Below are 15,955 nucleotides of genomic sequence, written 5' to 3'. Positions count from 1 at the left end.
ACAACTAACACCAAACAAAAAGAAACATCCATCACAGTGAGTCTCCTCCAGTCCCTCCTCACTGTGATGAAAGGCCAGAATGTCTTTTTCTCTCCCCCTGCCGTCTTGTCCTGCGGTCAGGCTGTTGGAGTTGCCACGTCGGGGCGGTCGGGGCTCCCGATATTGAAGCCCCCGCTGGGCGGTGAAAAATCCCGCGACCTATTTCAGGCCGCGCCGGATGGTGGAAGTGTAAATGGAGTCAATGGAAAGGAGGCTGGTTTGCGTGATGGTCTGTGCTGCATCCATAATTGTCTGCAATTTCTTGCCATCTTGGATAGGGTTGTTCCCAAACCATGCTGTGATGCATCCCAATAAAATGCTTTCTACAGCGCACCTGTAGACGTTGATGAGTGTTGTTGGGGACATGCAGAACTTCATAAGCATACATTCAGTCGGGTCAGTGCTAGGGAGGTGAATAGACCAGACAGGATAGTAGAGGTGAATTATCTTGGTGTGTAAAAGGGATGGCACTTTATAAACAGGTTTTCAAGGTCAGGGAAGCATAATTGTGCCGAGACTCAATTTAACATAATAAATGGAGAAACCCTGAGATTGTATAGCAGGGTCAGGTGAGACGGAATGGGCAATGTTTCAGTGAAACAAAGAATAAAGCAGGCCCTGAACTTCCTCAGCAAAGGCAGCCTTGTTCTGAGCTCTTCGTGCTTGTTCTTGAGTGATTGAGAGTTAGCTAGCAGCAAGCTGAGGAGTTGGAGGGTCCAGGATCCCATGGTTTTGGTCACACCTGGAGTCAACCCCTCTCCAACTGCCATGCTTCTCAGAGAACAAATTTCTAAGCCAACAATGTGGTATCCTTGAACAGTGCATTAGTCTCTGAGCACAGGGTGTGCCAAGGGCTCAAACCTGCAATGTGTGTTCACATGTTTGTTCTGCTGATCAATGCACTACCAAGATAAGTTGAACAACATCGTACCACAATTAGGTGCTGAAAGTGCTGGACCCAAGACTATTTGCTCTGTTTACTTCACTTTACTAATAATGTATGTATAAGATCATGCAGAAAATTTGAATTTGCAATACAAAGGAGGCAGTAATAAGCAGTCCAAAGGCATTTGAAGAGGCTTCATTGTATTAATATTTTGTGATTATTCATTATGACTAGTAGCTCCAATTATCCATTGTGCAATGTTTAAACTTCTTTGGAAGTCTATAATATCAGACATGTTGGCACCAGGTTATGTACAGCTGTCTATAAAAACCTATTATAGACATCTTTAATTACATCTTGGCACAAAATGGCGGCACTGCCCTAGCAGCTGCCGCTCACCTGCGGTCCATTTGTCTTTGTGTTTTTGTTGGGTTTTTTTTGTCTTAATTGTAGTTGTGATGTGGTGTTTTTGTGTTTGTGTACTATGTGTGTATGTGGGGGGGAGGGGGAAACTAACACTGTAAATATGTGTCCCTTCAGAACGGAGACCCGACCTTTGTTTTCTGGGCCGTGTCTCCGTTCCATCTGCGGCCTACCATCGGCCCAACTCCTGGAGCTGTCGGCCTCCAGGGCTCTGGTTCGCAGAGCCCGCGGATCGGACTTACCACCACCGGAGCCGGCCGTCTTCGGAGGCTGCGGGAGCAGCTGCGACTCGCCTTAGGCTCGGGCCGCGTGGATGCCGACATCGGGAGCTCCGGCAGCGGCAGCGGGTTCGCCCGCCCCGGATCGCGGGGCATGGGGCGCGGACATTTCACCGTCCGGCGCGGCCTAGGATGGCCGCGGGATATTTCTCTGCTGGGCGGGGGCTTCAATGTCGGGAGCCACGACCGCCCCGACGTGCAACAACAGCGGCAGCGACAGCGACAGCGTGTTCGCCCGCCCCGGATCGGACTTATCATCGGCGGAGCCGGCCGTCTTCGGAGGCTGCGGGAGCGGCTGCGACGCGACGCGCCTTGGGCTCGGCCCGCTGTGGACCGTCCGGTGCGGCCTGCAACCACAACAACCTGACTGCGGGCAAGGCACAGCGGGAGAAGGGAAAGACATTGTGGCCTTCCATCACAGTGAGGAGAGAGAGGACTGGAGGAGACTCACTGTGATGGATGTTTCTTTGATGGATGTTTCTTTTTTTTGTGTGTTTTTGGGGTTGGGTGGTTTGAGTGCCTGTTTGATGCTTTTATTGTTGGACTGTGTTTTTGGGGGTTTTGGGGTGTGTGATTTGAATGCCTATTTAATGCTTTTATTGTTGGACTGTGTTTTGGGGGGTTTTTGGGGTTGGGTAATTTTGGGTGCCTGTTTAGTGCTTTTATTGTTGGACTGTGGGTGATTGAATTAACATTTTGTTCAAGATGGCCGCGCCGTTGTGTTTGGCTGCCTGCCACTGTATGTTTCTTTTTTTTCCTGGTCAGATGTGCAGCACTTTGGTCAATGTGGGTTGTTTTTAAATGTGCTATACAAATAAATTGACTTGACTTGACTTGACTTGACCTATGCACGGCACAAGACAATCACAAACTCTTTCATTTCCTAAACAGCCAGAAATTGGGAAACTATAGTCCGATTCTGGACAGTAAAAGAAAAGTAAGTCACAAGAGGGAACCTTCATCTTCATGCAAATTCTTAGCAGGAAGCATGTCGCACTCACTACCAGCTGTTTTTATATCATTGGCGAGACAGTTCATAAAAAGGAGCCAAGGCTCACAGCTCCAACAGTAATCTTTGGGCATTGTCAAAGTCATCAGAAAAATCGACAAACACAGGTCATCGTTCCAAAGGCCCCAAAAGAAACAAGACAAACGCGGATCATGTTCATAGTCAGATTAGTTGGGCATTAATGCATAGGTTGTTGCTCAGGTTATGCTCATTAATGCATAGGTTGCGGTGCTGGTTCAAAGGGCCGAACCAGATCTAAGCATGTATCCATATTCAGGATTTTAATGCACTAATGGATATTAATGTTAAGTTTTCTGGATGAAGTTTCTCACTCAATTAATAACAATAAAAAAATGAATTTCACTTGCAATAATGAAATCATCAGTATTTCACATATTTGTCAAATCTGTGCTTCAAAAGGAAAAGATTAACAAGTCAGAATACAGCAATGCATATCTAAAATATCAATGAATATTTACTGGATGGAACCTGAAATATCCATGCTAATAAGCACGTATGCAGGGATATCCCTCGCTACCAACTCTCTTCCTTCTTCTGCACCTTTAAATACCCTCTTCCACCAAAGAAAGTGTTCCCTCTGCCCCCACCTCCTGCTCACTCCTTGTTAATCCCAACATTCGACATCCCCAATGTCCTCATTCCTTCTCCCACCCAAAATAGTTACCCTTTCCATTAAATCCCTTGACTCCTCCTCCTTCCCTACTAATTCCTTTCTCTTACTTTCTCACAACCTTTACATTCCACTGCACTTTCCTGCCCCTTAAGACTCAATCTCCATTCTCATTAACCTACTTTCCTCTCTCCCATACAGCTTTTCCCTCCTCACTAACCGCCTTCCCTCAACCACTCCTCATTCTCTTCCTCTCCCTACCAACAACCATTGCTCTACAACCTCCTCACAATTCCTCGTTCTTTCCATTCCTGAACCCTGAGAACCAATCCCTCATGAGTAATCTCCTAACCCAATAGAACCAACCATCCCAACCAAACTCCTAGCCCTATCCCACTGCCTTACATTCCTTTTCTATTTTTTTACCATCCTTCGCCATCAAACTTCTCTCTCTTTATTAACTCCCTGCTTTCCCCCCTCACCCTCTCCATCCCCAAACCATTCCCTTTCATGCCATCTCACACTCCCCCCAACTCGCTATTTTTTCAATTTTTCTGACAAGCTCACTGTTCCCTTAAACCATTCTCCCCCCATACTAATTATCATCGTCCTTTTCATCGTCCTAATTTTCATAAACCCCATTAAAACCTCAACTTCACTTTTTGTCTAACACTGCCCCTCACTTCCCTTGAATCACTAACTCTCTTCTTTTCCATTGATCACCTTTCACCTCAATTATAACTGAACACTATGCTCTTATATTACATTTTCCAATCACCCTTCTCCCTCCCCACCCCTAATTTGTCTCCATTCACCCACTCTCCTCCTACCAACTCTCCAGCACCCACCCACGCACTCCCCATCCAATTCTCCAAGTGACCCAATGTCTCATCACGCACCATCCTCCCCACCCTCTCTCTCCCCCCCTCCTCTCTCCCCCCCTCCTCTCTCCCCCCTCCTCTCCTCTCCTCTTCTCTCTCCCCCTCTCTCCCCTCTCTCCTCCTCTCCCCCCCTCTCTCCTCTCTCTCCCCCTCTCCTCCCCCCCTCCCCTCCCCCTCTTCTCCCCTCCCTTTCTTCTCCCCTCCCCCTCTCTCTCCCTCCCCCCCCTCTCCCTCCCCCCCTCTCCCTCCCCCCTCTCTCTCCCCCCCTCTCTCCTCTCCCCCCCTCACTCTCCCCCCTCTCCCCCTCCCCCCCTTCCCCCCCCCCCCTCTCTCTCCCCCCCTTCCCCCCCCCCTCTCTCTCCCCCCCTTCCCCCCCCCCCTCTCTCCCCCCCCCCCCCTCTCTCCCCCCCCCCTCTCTCTCCCTCCCCCCCTCCCTCTCGGGGGGAGAGGGAGGAGGGCTCCCTCTCCTCCCCTCCACGTTTCTCCCCCTTGCCCCCCCCCCGTCTACCCCTTTCCCGCTGCCACCCCCCCCCCCCCTCATCCCAGCTCCACGTTGGCCTCCACCGCCGGCCTGCACTCACCAGCGGCCCCTGCCTTGTGCTCCTCTCCTGAAAATCTCGCAACGCCCGAGAACCCGCCGGCTACTCGAGTCCGCCGAAAGCCCGAGGCCTACGGTAAGGCGGCAGCGGGGGACAGGGGTTTGGCGCAGCGCTGCCCGGCCTCTGAGCTGAGCCTCCCTGCAGCCGCCTGGCCCTGGAGCGGTGGGGAGCCGGGGGAGGGAGTGCTGGAGGGCCGGGAGAGGGAGCGATGGGGGGAGCGGCGGAGGGCCAGGGGAGGGAGTGATGGAGGGCCGGGGGAGGGAGCGATGGGGGGAGCGGCGGAGGGCCAGGGGAGGGAGTGATGGAGGGCCGGGGGAGGGAGTGATGGAGGGCCGGGGGAGGGAGCGGTGAGGGCCGGGGGAGGGAGTGATGGAGGGCAGGGGGAGGGAGCGGTGGAGAGCCGGGGGAGGGAGCGGCGAGGGCCGGGGGAGGGAGCGATGGAGGGCCGGGGGAGGGAGCGATGGAGGGCCGGGGGAGGGAGAGCTGGAGGGCCGGGGGAGGGAGCGATGGAGGGCCGGGGGAGGGAGCGGTGAGGGCCGGGGGAGGGAGCGATGGAGGGCCGGGGGAGGGAGCGATGGAGGGCCGGGGGAGGGAGAGCTGGAGGGCCGGGGGAGGGAGCGATGGAGGGCCGGGGGAGGGAGAGCTGGAGGGCCGGGGGAGGGAGCGGTGAGGGCCGGGGGAGGGAGCGATGGAGGGCCGGGGGAGGGAGCGATGGAGGGCCGGGGGAGGGAGCGATGGAGGGCCGGGGGAGGGAGAGCTGGAGGGCCGGGGGAGGGAGAGCTGGAGGGCCGGGGGAGGGAGCGATGGAGGGCCGGGGGAGGGAGTGATGGAGGGCCGGGGGAGGGAGAGCTGGAGGGCCGGGGGAGGGAGCGGTGAGGGCCGGGGGAGGGAGTGATGGAGGGCCGGGGGAGGGAGAGCTGGAGGGCCGGGGGAGGGAGCGATGGAGGGCCGGGGGAGGGAGCGATGGAGGGCCGGGGGAGGGAGAGCTGGAGGGCCGGGGGAGGGAGAGCTGGAGGGCCGGGGGAGGGAGCGGCGAGGGCCGGGGGAGGGAGCGGCGAGGGCCGGGGGAGGGAGCGGCGAGGGCCGGGGGAGGGAGAGCTGGAGGGCCGGGGGAGGGAGAGCTGGAGGGCCGGGGGAGGGAGCGATGGAGGGCCGGGGGAGGGAGAGCTGGAGGGCCGGGGGAGGGAGCGGCGAGGGCGGCCACACAAAGCCCCGCTCGGCCTTGATCTGCCTGCGAGGATGGGCGGCGCTGCTCTCAGGGACAGATCACTCCGACCCTCTCTAGTTCTCCCCCCCGCTTCAGCTCATCTCAACTTTCCTGCCACTGCCTCCACTCACTGTGGTCCCTGACAATTAGAAAAAATGTCACTCCTCTTTCCAAAACTCCAGCTCCCTCACTGCTCTGCTCTGCTCCAATTCTGGGGTCTTCAGCATCGCCAGATTTAATCCCTCCACCACTGGTAGCAACAGCTTCTGTCTGCCAAGGGGCTAATTCCTCCCCAAAACCTCTCCATTCATCATTTATTCCCTTTAAGTTGTGCTTAAAAATACAGTCATAGAAGAAAATGACAGGGAAACAACCCCTTGACCCACTGACCATCAAGTACTCACTTTTTATCTGCATTTAACCCAATTTATTCTCATCAGCTTCCCCCAGATTCTACAACTCATACATGTAAGCCAATTTACAGTGGTGATTGCCCTACACCTTTATGGCATTTGGATGGAAACCAGAGCACCCGGAGAAAACTCACGCGGTCGCAGAGATAGTGTGCAAATTCGATGTTGGCAGCACCAGTGGTCAGGATTGAACTTGTGTTGTAGGCGCACGGAACTACGGATGCCAGTTTACAAAATAAAGACACAATAAGCTCGAGTAACTCAACGGGTCTGGCAGCATCTCTGGAGAACATGGATAGGTGACGTTTTGGGTTGGGACCCTTCTTTAGACATTGTAGCGGAGGGGAGAAAGCTAGAAGGAAAGGATGCGGGCAGGACAAAACCTGGCAAGTGATAGGTGGATATAGTGTGGGGCGGTTTGGATTGGCAGATAGTTGGACAAAGGCAAGAGATGAAAAGACAAAAGTAAGAGATGAAAAGACAAAAGTTGTGAGATAAGGAGGGATGGACAGAAGAAGTCTGAAACGTGAAGCCAAAGGAAGGAACGTGGCATATGAAGGGGAAGAGAGAAATGGGTACACAATCCCCTCACAATTATCAATTTGAATTTATTAAAGCCGGAACATATTTTGTTTCAATGCCAATAGTTTTCACTTTGATGCTATTCACAAATTTTAAAATTGCATGCTGCAGCCCAGGTCCAAACTAATTATCTAAGCATTTGTTAAATGTTGCTCTGCTGAGTAGTATCTCTTTACCAATACACCCTCAAATCAATGCTGCTATTTATCCACAAAACTCCATATTCTCTTGAACATATGGACTCTACTGCCCTGGTTTAAAAAGTGCAGAAACTCCTTTTGAACTTTAAATTGGTTTGATTACTCTGTATATTTTAGCTCAAATGATGGAAAATGCTTCCATATTTAGATTCTTTATCATCATATTTAGTGCAGAAAATAGCACCAGTTCTTTATCTCTGCCTGCAAATTTTTGATCACTTTCTCAGTCTCTGTGTATTAATTCCTGATCCTCTGCTCACTCTGCTTGTGATAAATCTAAACACTCCTCCTGGTTCTTTTGCTACTTCCTGATCCCTTCTTTGGTCTTTAATTGTTGAGGTGTGAACCATCCACAAACACAGTGCAGAATGGTGCAATGACTTCTTCAGCATCATCTTCTAAACTCACAACTACACCAGCAATGCCCCTAATTCTGGAATTTCCTCCATAAATCTCTCTGCTTCTCTACCTTTCCTTCTTTAAAATGCTTTTTAAAACCTACCTGTTGGACCAAGTGTTTGACTATCTGTCGACTATCTCTTTATCAACTTGGTGTCAAATTTGTCTTGTAGATCCTTGGTATGTTTTGCTATGTTTAGGCCCTATGTTACTGTTTTTTGAAAGCTTTTCCACTGTATTAGAGAATGCTCACCAATGCATGTAACCAAGGCCTTGCACAGACAGGGCAATGCATTAGCAGATCACTAAATGGTTCTGTTGATTCAGTACAGAGAACAGAGTTTCTGTCACTACTGTACCTCAATTCACAACAATGGATGAACCTTATTTCAAACTTCCCTGACAATTTATAAACATCACTCAGGACCAAAACTAAAATAAACTTGTTACCAGAGAGCATGAGTAATACCAAATATTATTGCACCACCTACACAGGTCAGAGTGATTCATCTGTGCTTACCAGAAAGTAGACAGGAAGGAAATTCAGGTTCAACAGGATTAATGGTTCCTATTTGCCATAAAAACTGGTATCCATAAAATGCTGAAGTAACTAAGCTGGTCAGGCAGCATCCCAGGAGAGAAGGAATGGGTGACTTTTTCCAGCTGAAAGGTCTCCAGCTGAAACATCACCCATTCCTTCTCTCCCGAGACGCTGCCTGACCCGCTGTGATACTCCAGCATTTTGTGTCTACCTTCAATTTAAACCAGCATCTGCGTTTTGTTTTCCTAAAAAGGTATCCACATTGTCTGAAGAAGGGTCTCGACCCGAAACGTCACCCATTCCTTCTCTCCAGAGATGCTGCTTGTCCCACTGAGTTACTCCAGCATTTTATGTCTACCTTCAGTTTAAACCAGCATCTGCAGTTCTTTCCTACTCCTATTCAGTTTAGTTTAGAAACATGGAAACAGACCCTTCGATCCAACAAGACCATGCCAACCATTGATCACTCGTTCATAATCGTTCTATGTTATCCCACTAAGTCATCCACTCCCTACACATTAGGGGCAATTAACAGAGGCCAATTAACCTACATACCCGCTCATCTTTGGGACGAAACCGGATCACCTGGAGAAAACTCAGACGTTCACAGGGAGGACGCACAAACTCCACACAGAGAGCACCCAAGGTCATGATCAAACACGAATCTGGGAGTTTATGACTCCTCGTATTGAAACAATTGATTACAATTGACTACAAATTTTGTGCATTGTATTCAGTGCTCATGATGAGGTCTTTTCAACACTTGGTGACCACTGTTGATGACACCTCCATTCAGTCTGGAATTATGCTTTTTAGTTTTCAATTGCCTGTCACTCTACTTTTCCATCCCATTCACACTGATTTCTCCATCTCTGGTTTCTTAAACTGATCCAACAAAGCTCAACATAAGCTCGAGAAAGCTGTAATGCACCAGATACTGTGCCTTACAGTCTTGGTGCATGACAGTCTTCAACACTCAACACTGAATTCAATAACTTCTAATCATCAGCCATTCCAATCTTGCATCTCACTTTTGCAGCATTCATTTTTTTGCTGGTAATTTCAAATTTCACTCAAGAAGCGAGGAATAAAAGGGCAAGCATTGTGTCTCCTGTGCTTTCTTGGAAAGATGGCTTGGGAAGGGGAATGGCTTTTGGCAGTGGTGGAAGAGGGACCTAAGCATCATGGAGGTAGGAAAAGGGAATACGTTTTTGAAAGTGACATTACACTGGAGGTGTCAGAAATTATGACAGATAATCGCATACACGTGGAGGCTGGTGGGTTGAAAGGTGACAAGAGGAAGTAAAGGTTGTTGGGCAAAACAGTGGGAATTAGAAAGTGCTTAGTGCAGAAGAAAATGGTGCAGAAGAAAAATATATATTTGAGAGTAAAGGGAAGCACTGATGTGGAAGATGATGTCACAACAGATGGAATGGAGACAAATGAACAGGGAAAATGGAATGTAGTTTTTAACAGAAAGCAGGGTAGAGTGAAATATGGTCAAGGTTCCCATGGGAAACTATTGATTTGTACTATTCGTTGGTTGCTAACTTATGCCTTGACAAGTAAAACAAGAGAAGAGCATAGAAACATAGAAAATAGGTGCAGGAGTAGGCCATTCGGCCCTTCGAGCCTGCACCACCATTCAATATGATCATGGCTGATCATCCAACTTCAGTATCCCGTACCTGCCTTCTCTCCGTACCCCCTGATCCCTTTAGCCACAAGGGCCACATCTAACTCCCTCTTAAATATAGCCAATGAACTGGCCTCAACTACCTTCTGTGGCAAAGAATTCTACAGATTCACCACTCTGTGTGAAAAAAAACTTTCTCATCTCGGTCCTAAAAGACTTCCCCCTTATCCTTAAACTGTGACCCCCTTGTTCCGGACTTCCCCAACATCGGGAACAATCTTCCTGCATCTAGCCTGTCCAACCCCTTAAGAATTTTGTAAGCAGGAGCTGGATCAGGTAAAAATGAAAGCAGCATGGAAACAAAAGTGATGAAATGTTTCTGTTCTAGCAAGAGCAAGAAGTAGTACCGATACAATTATCAACAAGGCTACAGGAGATGTGATGGTGACAAAACTCCATAATCTCCCATCTCATTGATCTCCAGACACACTGCCATAGATTTACAAACAGGACTATCCAGATGGTTTCAGCTATTTGCCTCAATTGTTGATAAAAACACATGACCAAGACCTCCAAAATGGCACACCCTACGATCCAGGCCTACCTGCTGAGGGACACACGGGTGCTGGGTGTAGATACTACAAAACCAGTATGGGGAAGGACAACATTCAAAGATTCTCCCACTATTGCGCACTGTGATTGGAAACTGCATTAAAACCTCATTAACTATTTGTTCAAGGGCTGTACATAAATAACTGATGTCGTACTATTTTAAATTGGCATAACATGAATTACAATAAAATCTTAACTTAAATGCACTGCATTGTATAATTTGTGTCTGTGAATGAGCCACATAGAGACTGGAGATGTAAAAGGTCTTTATTCAATATGACAAGCAATCATTCTGGAGATCTGGCGAAAAACTTTCTTCTGAGAGAAAACCTGTAAATTCTCCCCATACTCAAAGAACATCATGTTTCTATACTCTTAAGGACAAAGATTACAGCTGGAGGTTGAATGCAATTTCAATAGCTACAACTGCATGCCTCATTTCAACATTTTGGGTGCAGACAAATGGTTCAATTTAGTTACACATTTAAAATGGGAGCACATTGTAAATGACAAGGCACCTCTGAATATTTAGACACATCTGATGGGATGTAGTTTTTCATGTGAAAGGTCTAATAGCTTCTTAGCACAGAAAACCCAAACACTCAAATATGCCTATGACTATGTTTGATGTGCTAAGTAACAAAACAAGTCTGGTCTGGAAACTTTCTTGATGTCTGTCACACTGGTGCAAAATAACTTAGCTGAAGATGTCTGGTGCCTGTTTTGATGTAGTCCCAATGTCTGAGGTTTGGCCGATGCATACAAGAATGTCTCATGGTCATACAAACTATTGAGTGGCCTCCTTCTGAGGCCTATATTCTGTGCTCTGCAGATCGTACTGTTTGTTTATAAAGCTGTCCTTTGAAATTCAAACCTAATTACTGCTTGTAGTTTATATTTGAACAGGTTTTCTTTGAAGATCGTTTCTCATTTTTATTAATGTCTATTATACACATAATTCAGAAAGGATATACTATGTCTAACAACCATCAACAGTATGCATTTGAATTGTTTACAAATATAGGTTGAACTTAAAAAGAGTAGAGTGAACTTAAAAAGAACTTAAAACATCACAGCCACTTCCCCGATAGGTGATACACCAAATGACAGATATAAAATCCTTTATTGTCATGGGGTCTAATTCCTGGAGCCCTTAGGAATGCTGTCAGCAGAAAAACTTCAGTAGTTCAAAAGTGCAGATTATCACAGTTCAAGTACATTAGGGGATAGACAATAAATTCTGCTCTTGCCAGGAGCACCAAAATTCCATTATGTGTAAAGAAAACTCAATAACAGATCTCGGATATGTGACATTAGTGAAATATCTTTGATACAATAATGGTTTGAGCAAGAGATATCAGAATCAGAATCGACAGGAAGTGGCGGCGCTGCGCAGTAGCTGCGGCTCGCCTGCAGTCTGTTTGTCTTTTGTGGTTTTTTTTGTCTTAATTGTAGTGTTTAGATGTGATGTAGTGTCTTTTTGTGTTTGCGTGTTGTGTGTGGGGGACTGTAAAATTGTCTCTTCCGAACGGAGACACAACCTTTTTCTGGGCCGTGTCTCCGTTCACGCTGGTGCCTACCATCGGCCAAACACCTGGAGCTGACGGCCTCCAGCTGGGACCACCTGCGGAGCTGGCTGCCTTTGGAGGCTGTGGTGGCGCTGTGAGTGGGGCTGCGACTCGCCTTCAGAGACTTCGGCCGCGGGCCGCTTGGATATCAGAAGCTCGCAGGTCCCTGGGTGGGGGCCGACCTCAGGAGCTCCGGCAACGGCAGCATCTTCGCCCGCCCCGAATCGCGGGGCTTGGGTCGGCCCGCTGAGGACCTTTCACCGTCCGGTACGGCCTGGAATAGGCCGCGGGATTTTCTCTGCCCAGCGGGGGCTTCAATGTCGGGAGCCACGACCGCCCCAACGTGGCAAGTTCAACAGCCTGACCGCGGGAGAAGACGGCAGGAAAGAGGAAAGACATTCTGGCCTTCCATCACAGTGAGGAGGTGACTGGAGGAGACTCACTGTGATAGATGTTTTTTGTTTTTTTTTTGTTTGTGATTTTATGTGTTATTGCTTTATTTTTATTGCTTATTGTTGGACTGTGGGTAATGGAATTTCGTCCAAAAGACTTGTTTTTTTGGATGACAATAAAGGCCATTCTGATTCTGATATGAGGGTATTATAAAGGGTGAATACACATATTTTTTTATTATACCCAGAATAGGGGAATCAAGAACCAGAGGACATAGGTTTATGGTGAGATTTAATAAGAACCTGAGGGGCACACTTTCACTCAGAGTGGTGGGTATATGGAATAAACTGCCAGGGGAGGTAGTTGAGGCAGGTACTATAACAGCATTTAAAAGACACTTGGACAGGTAGATGGATAAGAAGGTTTCGAGGGATATGAGCTAAATGAGGGCAAATGGGATCATTAGGGAGACATCTCAAGAAATTGCACATTCAGTGAGAGGTCTCCTAGAAACATAGAAAATAGGTGCAGGAGTAGGCCATTCGGCCCTTCGAGCCTGCACCGCCATTCAATATGATCATGGCTGATCATTCAGCTCAGTAGCCTGTACCTGCCTTCTCTCCATACCCCCTGATCCCTTTAGCAAAAAGGGCCACATCTAACTCCCTCTTAAATATAGCCAATGAACTGGCCTCAACTACCTTCTGTGGCAGAGAATTCCACAGACTCACCACTCTCTGTGTGAAGAAATGTTTTCTCATCTCGGTCCTAAAAGACTTCCCCCTTATCCTTAAGCTGTGACCCCTGGTTCTGGACTCCCCCAACATCGGGAACAATCTTCCCGCATCTAGCCTCTCCAACCCCTTAAGAATTTTATATGTTTCTATAAGATCCCCCCTCAGTCTTCTAAATTCCAGCGAGTACAAGCCCAGTCTATCTAGTCTTTCCTCATATGTAAGTCCCGCCATCCCAGGGATCAATCTGGTGAACCTTCTCTGTACTCCCTCTAAGGCAAGAACGTCTTTCCTCAGGTTAGGAGACCAAAACTGCACACAGTACTCCAGGTGCGGTCTCACCAAGGCCCTGTACAACTGCAGCAGAACCTCCCTGCTCCCAAACTCAAATCCTCTTGCTATGAATGCCAACATACCATTCGCTTTCTTCACTGCCTGCTGCACCTGCATGCTTGCTTTCAATGACTGGTGCACCATGACACCCAGGTCACGTTGCATCTCCCCTTCTCCCAATCGGTCACCATTCAGGTTACTATCTATAAAGATACCACAACAAAAAGTACAAGAGGTCTAGAACAACACTAATCCATTTGGCCAATCTTTCACAAAGCATGATCAATGCATCAACCATGGGATTGCAGAAGAGTTCAGAATCAGAAAAGACTTTGCAGTCCATTTGACATGAATGAAAACTTGGATTTTCATTGACAATGACAATCTGGGTGGCAGGATCATCAGCACCAGGCTGCACTTCAAGACCTAGGTTTTCATTAAAACATCATACTAATAAGCAAGAGCCATGCTAGTGCCCATATGAGGCCACACCCATGGATGATGAATTGGTCATATCAGGATGTCACTGTCTGGTGGAATATTCTGTTGTTCAGGCCAACTTGGCTAAATAAGAATGTTTTCTTCAACTCACGTCAGAATTGGTTAATGCATATACTTTTTGTATCTTATGATATAGGTTATCAATCCCACTGCCTCTCAGCTGCCTTTCAGAATTTGTCAATTAATTCACTTGCTTCATAGCCTATTATAAATTAAATGCACTTCACCCTGATTCACAACTTCCCTCACTCACACAGGCAGCGTGTTTCAGATTCCAACCATGGGCGAAATAATATTTCCTCTGATACCCTCTTAAACTGAGAGAAGTATATACAATTATGAGAAGCATTGCAAGGGTAGTCAGAACCTTTTTCTCAGACAGAAAATGGGAAATGTCAAAAACTCGGCATAGCCTAAAAATGAGAGGGGCTAAGTTTAAAGGAGATGTGCGGAGCTTGTTTTTTTACCCAGAATGACGGGTGCCTGGAATGAGCTGCCAGGGGTGGTTGGTGGTGGAGGCAGAAACAACATTGGCATTTAACAGGCTTTTGGATGGCCATATGGATGTGCAGGGATTGGAGAGATATGGATCACATGCGGGCAGAAGATTATTTTGATGAAGTGGCACAAAGGGCTTGTTTATGTGCTGTAGTGTTTTATGTTCTATGATGAAACAACCGGAGTTGCCTGTGTTTAGGCCACACTCCTGAAGAATTGCTTCAGTGTTGTTCTGGAGATGGGATATAATCACCACCATCCTTTTGTGCAAAGTATTACTTTAGTCATTAAGAGTTATTTTCCTTTTGATGCAATTTTTTCAGGACTCCTTTAGGCCACACTTGGTCAAATGCTGCCTTGATGTCAGTGGTAGTGACTCTCACCTCGCCTCTGGAATTATTTCACTCACCTATCTTTGTATCAAGGCTGTGCTGAGGTCTGGAGCCAAGTGGTCTTGGTGAAATCTTAACTGGGCATTGATGGGCAGGCTTTTGATGAGTAAATGCTTCACTGTCACAATTCCTTGCATGGCTTTGCTGATAATTCACAGGAAGCTGTTTGAACAGTCATTAGCCATTGGATTTCCCCTCCTTTGTGTGAACAGGACACACCTGAGCAATTATTAATATAATTGGAAGCATGTTGTAATTATACTACAGAAGAAATGTTTAGTGCTGGAGTCTTCTTTGTTTCTTGCGCTCTCAGCTGCTTGATTATCATGTACAGGGGATCAAATTGACCAATTCAGTTCTCTTCAGAAGAAAGTTGGGAAATGGAATGGATCATCTATTTGGCACTTTTAACTGAACACGTTTGCAAATACTTCAGCCTTGCTTTTCGCACTCATGTTGGGCTCACTGTCTTTGAGGATGGGGATGTTCTTGGAGCCTTCTCCTCCCATTCATTATTCAATTGCCCACCACCATTCATGATTAGATATGGTATCAGAGTTTTGATCTGATCCCATGGCAGCAGGCTGGTTTAGCTTATTGCAAATTGTTTTGCTATTTAGCACACAAGCTTCCCGCATCTTACCTTCATCGGCATGGTACCTCATTTTCAGGTATTCCCAATGTTGTTCCTGGCACGCACCACAGTTTGAACCAGGATTGATCGCCTGGCTGGGTATTAACAGGAGATTGAGTGACATTCTGGGATCTTTTGAACTGTCCAGTGGTTACCCACCCACTCCTGCTTCTGCAAAGGGTAGATTGGTAAGGATAAAGACAACTGGATTTAGGAAACACTCCTGAAGAATTGCTTCAGTGTTTGAGGGATGGGATTCAATCATAACCATCCTTTTGTGCAAAGTAAAAGGATTATTTTAGGATTACTTGAGCCATTAAGAGTTAACCATCCATGTTGGTTAACTCATTACCTGTTGCAATTGGCCAGATCGATTAATAGTGACATTATCAGACCAGTCTTTGATGAAGAAGGGTGACACAGTGGCGCAGCGGTAGTTATTGCCTTACAGTGCTAGAGACCCGGGTTCGATCATTACCATGGATGCTGTCTGTATTAAGTTTGTACGTTCCCCCTGTGACCTTGTAGGATTTCTCTGGGTGCTCCGGTTTCCTCCCATGTTCCAA

General features: G+C 47.6%; 2 protein-coding genes across 7 annotated transcripts in view; one reads left to right on the top strand and one right to left on the bottom strand.

Annotated features, from left to right (window-relative positions):
* yeats2 (YEATS domain containing 2) overlaps positions 1-4,992 on the bottom strand; it is a 125,359-nt gene extending 120,367 nt beyond the window's left edge. For all 6 annotated transcript variants that reach the window (XM_078410714.1, XM_078410716.1, XM_078410718.1 and 3 more), the window contains exon 1: positions 4,729-4,992. The gene's annotated coding sequence lies outside the window, so the exon portion shown is untranslated. The remainder of the gene's footprint in view (positions 1-4,728) is intronic.
* Positions 4,688-15,955, top strand: part of klhl6 (kelch-like family member 6) — an 88,103-nt gene continuing 76,835 nt past the window's right edge. Inside the window, exon 1 of the mRNA XM_078410722.1 lies at positions 4,688-4,821. The gene's annotated coding sequence lies outside the window, so the exon portion shown is untranslated. The remainder of the gene's footprint in view (positions 4,822-15,955) is intronic.

Source organism: Rhinoraja longicauda, chromosome 13, assembly GCF_053455715.1.
Source record: "Rhinoraja longicauda isolate Sanriku21f chromosome 13, sRhiLon1.1, whole genome shotgun sequence".
NCBI classification, from domain to species: Eukaryota; Metazoa; Chordata; class Chondrichthyes; order Rajiformes; family Arhynchobatidae; genus Rhinoraja; species Rhinoraja longicauda.
This window is presented reverse-complemented; position numbering and strand designations above follow the sequence as displayed.